The following is an 8,710-nucleotide window of genomic DNA, read 5'->3' as shown; positions in this document are numbered from 1 at the left end:
CACTTGGGCTCTGAGCACCGAGAATGACAAACCAGCTCGGGTTTGTTTTGAAAATGCTGTTCCAACATCCGTGTGCCGTTTGTGTGCAGCCGATTCCCGTTTCCATGGCAATGGCAGCACAGACAACGCTGACAGATCTCGAGCAGCTGCTTCCCTCAGCACCCAGCGACACTGGGAATCAAACTGGCTCTCACATTCTGGGGTCCACAGGAGAAATCCAACAAAGCCTCTTCCCACCATGGCCCAGCCCGGATTTTAACCAACATGCCCAGGTAGCTCCAGCAGCACACCCAGTCCTGCGTCTGAGGTTCTAGTTATAAATCCCATTGTATCCACGTGGCAATGCATTTAAAACAAGGAGCAGGGAGCTGAGATTCGGCTGCCAAGGCTGAGGGATGAGTTCAGGCAGTGTGAGAAATGCATGCACCTCCACCCAACAGCCAAAGAAACAACTCCAGTTATTCCAGCCAGTCCTAGCTGCCCAATTTTGGAGGTTTTCAGCAAACAGGCTCTGCCAAAGCTTTCCCAAAGTCACATGGATCCCAGAAAAACAAAGAATCACTGATGAACCCATTTTAATTTCAAAATGAGGAAAACCAAACTGATGGGCAGGATCTTGCCAAAAGGTGAAACCCAGTTCTGGATGAAACAAACCCCCACATTTTTCAGCATTTTAACAGCCATGAAGAGCTTTTGATACTTTGAAGTGACAAGAAACAGACACGAGATAATGGTTTGTGGATTTTATTAAATGTTATCATTTTACATTTTCATATATGCAAACACAGCAACAGTGGGAAATCCAAAGCCTGCAGGACAGAAGAGCTTGTGAGTGAGGGTTCTGCAGTAGAACATACAGAAAGTACAAAAGGTTTTCTTCTCTATAAATCTATTTACTGCCCCTGTTTACAGTTTGCAGACCAGAGAAAGCTGGATTGAACAATGCTGGTTCATGTGGTGGTTTTGGAGGTCCCGAGCTCTCAGCAGGACCCATTTCCGTGTGCACACATATCTCTGAAGAAATTCTCTATCTGAAAACTTTCTCCTTTATCCCTATTAAGAAGAATTTCCACGTGCCATAAATCTGTCAGCTGCAATCCCTGCTCCAGGAGATACACGGAGCTTTCAGTACCCTGTGACCCAAGTATGGAACTTCCAGTTGAAGTAACCTGGGACCCTTCCTTGAGGATACTGACCAAAATATTTGATAGGATCAAAAGTCTCGCTGTGACAAACTAGAAAATGTGAGATTGGCACTTTATAAGGAGGAGCAGTGTCCTGCTGTTCCAGCTGGCTCCAGGACTGAGGAGACCAGATTTCTGTAGTTTAAATAAAACAGGAAAACAAACCCACAAAACCAACCGGGGCCATCCCTCCCTATTTGTGAGAGTGCAGTGGAATTTTCAAGCCAGCCAGAAAAAGAGTAATGGTATTTATGCCTGAATTTCTTTATGCCAATATAGAAACCATAATACTCCAATTCCTCAATCTATATGAAACCCGATGTAGCCACACTGGGATTACTGGTATGGATAATCTACAGTTCAACTTCCCAAAACTGGGTTTGACTACTTGTGGCTGTGCATTTTCATCCCTGGAGGAATGTCTCATGCCACTCTCCAGTGCTGCACTGTGCCAGATCAAACACAAGGTTCATTCCCATGTGTTTCTGTGGGGATTGGGAGCAGATGAATCCCTGTTGCTGTCAGCTGGAGTGTCTGCAGTGAGAACAGCAAGTCTGGAGTGCTCCTGGACAGCCAGATTGGCTCCCAGACGCTGGGGATGGAGGAGCAGCACAGCCTGGGAGCTGCTTCTCTTTTAACTCTGGTCACCTATCCAACAGAATTGATTCCCTTCAGAAAGGCAAAAGAAACAGCAAACACTGAAAATGGGCAATAGTAAGATATAAACCCAAAGAAGACTCCTGCGATTACTGAGAAGTGCCAGATGCTGAAATTAATCTGAAACTGGAATAAAGCCCACCCAGCCCAGAGCTGCAGATCCTGCAAACAGCTGCCCAAGACACTGTGAACCCGGCCCACATCAGCTCTGCACAAGCAGGGAACTCACTCTGGAGCACTTTGGTTTACATGTTGTATAAACACAGAGCTAAGGGCTCTGCAAGGCTCAAGGAAAAAGAGTTGAGAGGAAATCCTAAAGCATGAGGAATGGCCTTCAAGGAGCAGTCAGGATCCCACTGTGGGAATGGGCAGAGGTCTGACAACTACACATTTCCCCTTCAGTTTCTCTGTGAAGCAAACATGCTCCTCGAATGTCTCAGTGTGACTGGAGCCCAAATCCTCTGGCAGGAGGAAGCCCACTGCTGCCAACTGAGCCTTTTCTTTGGCCCAAACACACATTCCGAGCTCCGAAGGCGCCATGTGCCGGCACAGGGTTTTTACACTTCACACACGGAGCTGAAGCTGTGCTCGGGTAGAGGGACGTGCTCCGTGGGGAGCAGGGTACAGCAGGGGACTTTGGAACTTCTCCCTGCACAGCAACACCATCAGCAAGATGATTTTCCATATTCCCTTTCCTGCCAGTCCAGCCCCCTCTCCCTAATTCAGCACCAGTGAACTTGAGGAGAGCACAAGGCACTGTGAAACACAAATTTTGGTATCCTGTAACACAGAAAAGGCCAGTTCTCATTGCTGTAAAGATCAGTTTGAACCCTGAGTCACACGTTTAATCTCTTCTCAAGAGTGTTTTTGCCGTGCTGATGTTCACACAAATATCCGCTTGCTTTGAATCTTGCTGGATCATCTCCTGTGGCAGCTCGTTTCATTTTAATTACATGGCTTGAGAGAGTATTTCCACCCACCATTTCCCAAAACTCCCACTTTCTAAGTATCAATGTCCTTTTGGGCTCACAGTGTGAGACATCACACAGTTATCCTGCCATACAAGTTCCTCCTAAGGGACTGCCAAACCATCTTAATGAGGCTTTAACATGCCCAAACTAACCTTTTTTCACAGCTGATAATTCACAAGAAATACCTGAATGCTCTAAAGGAATATGGTTACCTGTTCTGAATGAGGACTGCACTGTTTCCACTGCCTTCCTATGACCTCTTTTCTATGGTAAAATTAGCTTTATAGTGTCTTCTGCTAAAGACAGACTAGTAGAGTCCCGTGACAGAATTCTAAACCAAATCCTGGCTTCACAGCAGCAGATGTGCTTCTCTTTAACAAGCCAATAAATATTTTAAGTGACTAGAGAGCTGGGACTTCTATAATCTGATCCATGTTCAAAAGCTAAGCAGGGAGTCAACAGGTACCAGGAAACACAACACCCGTGTAGGCTTCTTTACTGCTAAATTAGAGGATGCCAGATACTCCTGTAAAACCCTTCCATTCTGGGCAATACCTTGAGATGTTATCCTGTCATAACACAGGTGAACCTGCGAACTGAAGATTTCTGTTTAAAAGAGTGGTGGGTAAAAGTGATCATCAAGAGAAAAATTAAGATAGCCAAGTTCAGTAGCATTGAAAAGAGAAATGTAAGCCTCCCTACATCCTCCTATACTGCAAGAGATGGCCAAGCTGCTTCATTAAGCCCTTCAAATAGTAAAGCATGCAGCATCCTCAGCATTTCACACACAAAGAGGCTGCCTAGGAAAAAAAAAAAAAAAAGCGGAAATAAAACTTCACACCAGAGTCCACAGGCGACTTAAAACAGCAACCGAAACCACAAGCCAGCACTGCCCTACGCTTTGGGAATGGGACGGAGAGCGAGCCAGCAGGGCCGGGCCGGCGCAGCCGAGGAGAGGCCACGGGAGCGTCCGGCGGTGCCCACGGGAGCACGGAGAGGGGGCGGCCGGAGCCGCGACCGGCCCGGGACTCCGCTGCCGGTCCGTCCTCCGTCTGCGGCGAGTCCTGCCCGGCGCTGCCGCCGCGCCGCTGCTCCCGGGAAGCGCCGGAAGAGCCGGGACCCGCCGGGAAGGGCCGGGACTCGCTCCCGCTCCCCCCTCACCCCCTCTCCCCCCCGCCCCGCCCGCGCCCCCGCCCGCGCGGTCCCCTCAGAGCTCCCCTTCTCCCCTCACCTCCGGGCGCGGCGGCTCAGCCCGGCCCAGCCCGGCCCGGCGCCAGGATACCGGAGCGGCCGTGCCTCCTCCGGTGACGCAGCTCGGGCGCGGGGCCCTGGGCACCGCTGCCGGTCCCGGTCCCGGTGCCAGTCCCGATCCCGCCGACTCCGGGCGCCGCTCCCGCGCCAGGCCCCGTTCCCTCCTTCCCGGCCTGCCCCGGCCCGGCCCCCTCCCCCGGCCGGGCGCGCCTGCGCGGCGGCCCCGCTGCCATCCGGGTCCCTCGGTGCGGTGCAGCGGGTCGGTAGGCGGGAAATGGCGACTGAGCGCTGAGCGCCGAGCGCCCGGAGCGCGGACCCGCCGCCACCGCCAGCACCCTCCGCCCGTCCGCCCGCCCGCCCGCCCGCCCGCAGCGCGGCCCCGCGGCGCCGCTCCCCGGCCCCCGCTTCCGCAGGTGAGTGACGCGGCGGACCCGCGCGGGTCCCAGCCCGGGATCAGGTGGGGGCGCGGGGTGGCCGCTCCGAGTGACCGGCGGGATGTCCCCTCGGGGCCTGCCCGCGGCGGGCCCGCTGCCCGCGGACACACCGCCTCCCCCCCGCTCGCCCCCCGCGGCCGCCGCGGAGCCCCGGGCGAGCCCCGGCCGCAGCCCTGCCGGGCCGGCCCTGCCGCGGGGAGCGGCGGAGCGGTGTCACCCCGCCTGACACCCCCCGCCCGCCCCTCCAGGCCGAGGCCTGCGGCGGGTCCCGCCCGCCCGGCCCGTCCCGCGCCCCGGGGCCGGGCCGGAGCCGCAGCGCTGCGGGCGCATCGCGGGCCGTGCCCGCGCGGGTCCCGCGCAGGACGCGCCTGTTGCTGGTGTTGTTGTCGCCGCCGGGGCGGCAGCGCTGGACGCGGCTGTCACCGGCCCCGGGGGGAAGCGGGACGGGGACGGCGGGGTCGGCCGTCCCGGCGGGTGTCGGGGTCCGCGGTGCCTGGGCAGGGTTCCCGGCGGCGGCTCGAGGGATGTCAGAGCAGCGGGGCGCGGGGGACACCAACTTTGTCGCTGTCACCGGCGGGGGCGGTGGCCGCGCTCGACCCGCCGGCACCGTGCAGGACCCCCGCCGTCTAGGGCCGTTATTGGCATTCCCGGTCCCTGCTGGGAACGCGGCGGAAGGAATTAGCATGCTGCATACCACATTGATTATCTGCTCGCTCGGTGTTACTGGAGAGCACTGTACAAGCCTGTTGCTCAATTTTATGGTACTTAAGAGCGCTCGAGAGGACAGGTCTGGCTGTTTCTTTGTGGCTGTTTGGGTGAGCTCTAGCCTAGGTCTGTCCAGGGTACTTCATCTTCTGTGGTGACAGTTGTGATGCTTTTTCTGGTCCCAAGCCTATTGTTTCTGGGAAGGATTTTCCATCGTCTTCCAGGTGCTTATGGTGCACTTTCAAAAGTAATTTCGAGTTTGTCATTATTGTCTTTGCCTTTCTTGATATGTTTCCACTGTTAGAGTAGTCCGTGAAGATCTCCAAGTGTAACTATTACTCTGTTGCCTTGGGCAAGTGACAACCTCTTTTGCCGTTTCTCCATGAGTAAAATGGGGATAATAATACCTTGGAGAGTTGTTACAAGAAGTAGTTAATGTTTGTAGAGGACTTAAAAGACCTAAGTGTTATTAATTAAGCCCCATGACACATTAAGGTAAGAGTTAGCGAGCCAGGTTTGCACATGGATGAACTGAGGCAGGAAGAGATTATGATTTAGCCAGAGTAACGTCCTGGATCTGTGACAATAGCAGAAAACAAGTTATAACTACTTCATGCTGTAGGCACAAGCGAGCCGTTCCGGATAACAGATAGGATTCCAAGATTACTTGCCCCTCCCTCACCCCCCCCTCCCAATTTCAGGCTTTTCTACTTTAGGAGGTTCTGCCTGTGTGACTTCCAGTTGACAGGATAGCTCCAAGGACACTTATGACTTGCCCACTTAAAAGTGTTTCAGCAGTTTTCATAACAAGATATATGTTCTAGGATGCAAGCCAAATCCCAACTTAAATTCCATGAAACATTCTCCTCTTTTCCCCTGAAAACATCGTGTGGAACTTAGTTAAGACTTGATCCTGTTCCAGTCACTGCAGCATGCACTAAAGCTGACATTCCTGTTTCATCAAAGTTCTTTATTAAAGAAAAATTCCCCTGTCAGTCTGCCCTGGAGATTGACTAGGACAGTTGGATCATTTTTCTAAGGATGTAAACATTCCACGTATGCTGGAGCTGTACGTGCATTTCATAATTGAAAGGTGACTTTCCATCCCCAGCCTTGCACCGCAAGTGTTGGTAACTCCCTTCCAGGGTGGTGATTCCCCAGCACAAGGATGTGACACTGTCAGAGGCTCAGTAGCATTAAGCAGTTAAAAAAACAGAAAAAGTTGTCTGAATTCAAAAGGAAACTGAGTCTTCACCTTCCCAAGTTTTTCCATACTGCATTGGCTTTTCTTTGATCTCTTGTAGTGCTGCGAGATTGACACCAACAGAAATCGTGTTTGCAGGAGACTTTAGGAATCACATATGCTCTTTTGACAGATTTCTATGCACATATTTCATTCCTGTGGAAGAATCTTTTCCACAGGTGTAAGTGGAAGAATAACTTGGAGCACTTGCACATTTTTGTAAAAACCATTCTGAAAGTCAGGCTGAACTGTTTTGGCAAGAACTTGCAAGAAATGCTTGAGCAAGGGGGTTGGACAAGAGAAACTCCAGAGTTCCCTTCCTACCTCAACCATTCTGGAAGCTGTAAAAGCAGGATGCATGAAGTAAGACTGGAATCTGACAGAAAATGAAAATTCCTATGTGTTTGTAGACATATGTGTGCTCTGAAAGGAGCTTTAGGCTTCTTGCCCTTTTGGGACAGTAACTTGGGGTTCCAGAGCATCATCATGATCATTTCAGGATCACAGCTGAATATGTAATTGTAGAACCCTAAAACTGCCTTTTCTGGGTTATGGGTGTGCAGCTGTTCCCTGTCCAAGCCCTGCACAAGTTCTGCCCCATCCATGTGTTTCCAGCCTGGTCTCCTCAGGGAAGCCAGTTCCGATGTATGATAGGTTTTGGACTTTGGTAATGTCAGTGTAGGACTACTAAGATTATCCCAGATTTAAAGGCTGCCCCTTCCCACACTCGCTCCCTCTGTGACTGCATCCTTATTCCATACTTCCTCAGGAGTATTCCCCTCCACAAGTGCCTTTCTCATTCATCACTGAGAGTAGATCGGGTGTGATGATTCTTACTCCTCTTAGCCCAGAAAATAAAGGACCAAGTCTGAATGAAATCCCTTCATTTGCTGGCACCTAAATCACTGGCACCATCTCTTGTACATTTTAAATAGGAGATTGTTTTTTGTCTGTTATATATGAAAAATTCCTGCAGTACCCCAGCACAGGAGGGACATGGACCTGTTAAAGTGAGTCCAGAGGAGACCACCAAGGATCAGAGTGATGGAGAAGCTCTGTTGTGGGAGAAGCCTGGGAGAATTGGGATTGTTCGGCCTGGAGAAGAGAAGCTTCAGGGTGATATAACTGTGCCCTTCCAGGACCTGAAGGAGCCAACAAGAAAGATGGAAAGAGACCCTTTACAAGAGTGACAGGACAAGGGGGAGTGGCTTCCCAGTGCCAGAGGGCAGGGATAGATGGGATATTGGGAAGGAATTCCTCCGTGTGAGGATGGGCAGGCCCTGGCACAGGTTCCCAGAGAAGCCGTGGCTGCCCCTGGATCCCTGGAAGTGTCCAAGGCCAGGCTGGATGGGGCTTGGAGCAGGCTGGGATAGTGGAAGGTGTCCCTGCCCTGACAGGGGCTGGAACAGGATCAGCTTTAAGGTCCCTCCCAACCCAAACCATTCTACAATCTGTGATTTGATGTTTGTACATCCCAACGAAACCTGCAGAAAATGCAAATATGCACCACAAGTGCAGAGTTGATTAATCAAATTCATGATGGGTTGTGATTTTCAGGGGGCAGACAGTTCAAATGGAACTGTCATTGCTGAGATCCTGGGAGGGAAGAACAAGCTCTCAGCAGCTGGTTTAAGAGGAGCTCTCCCAGGCAGGATGTGACAGTGCCAGCCCTACCGAGAGCTCTGTCCCAGGGGAATTCCCTGGAGTGCCACGGTAGCTGCAGTGAGGTGCAGCACTTCCGATTGCTTGAGAGAAACTCACATACACCCAGGTGCTTGAAAGCCTATCTAACATGTTGTTTACATGTTGAGATGCCTAGATGGCCATTATTTAGTGTTTTAGAAAAATAAATATTTGACATTCACAGATGAAGACATTTTCAATAGCACTTGAAAAATTAAGTGGGAAATCATCTACATCTAAAGCAATCAGCTCAGGGGTTGGGTCGGAGCTTCCCAGTTGGCAGTCCTAACTTTTTCTAAATAGATTACTTCCCAATCAGATCAGTTTCAGTAATTACTTTGATTAAGGTCCTCTTAACTTCTTAAATTATAAGTTCTCTCATCATATCCTGTGATCCAAGGAAAACCCTTGTCAGGACAATCTGCTATAAGAAAACAAGGGAGTTGAGCATCAGCCTTCAGTGCACTTACACCTCTTCCAGCACTGTTCCATGTGGGATCTGAGGAGATACAGCCTTTGTTGCCTCAGTTTCCCCATCTGATGGGTCAGTGTTTATGGTAATCCCGGAATCTGTGGCCAAGC

General features: G+C 51.4%; 1 protein-coding gene and 1 long non-coding RNA gene across 2 annotated transcripts in view; one reads left to right on the top strand and one right to left on the bottom strand.

Moving 5' to 3' along the window:
* Positions 1-728: 728 nt before the first annotated feature.
* On the bottom strand, positions 729-4,244 carry LOC125332632. Its single transcript, XR_007206566.1, has 2 exons — positions 4,044-4,244; positions 729-3,612 (listed from the first exon to the last, which is right to left on the bottom strand). It is a non-coding gene; the product is annotated as an uncharacterized LOC125332632 (long non-coding RNA).
* A 191-nt stretch (positions 4,245-4,435) lies between these two features.
* CTDSPL2 (CTD small phosphatase like 2) overlaps positions 4,436-8,710 on the top strand; it is a 31,609-nt gene continuing 27,334 nt past the window's right edge. Inside the window, exon 1 of the mRNA XM_048318338.1 lies at positions 4,436-4,476. The gene's annotated coding sequence lies outside the window, so the exon portion shown is untranslated. The remainder of the gene's footprint in view (positions 4,477-8,710) is intronic.

The sequence above is a fragment of the Corvus hawaiiensis genome, chromosome 13 (genome assembly GCF_020740725.1).
Source record: "Corvus hawaiiensis isolate bCorHaw1 chromosome 13, bCorHaw1.pri.cur, whole genome shotgun sequence".
Taxonomy (NCBI): Eukaryota; Metazoa; Chordata; class Aves; order Passeriformes; family Corvidae; genus Corvus; species Corvus hawaiiensis.
This window is presented reverse-complemented; position numbering and strand designations above follow the sequence as displayed.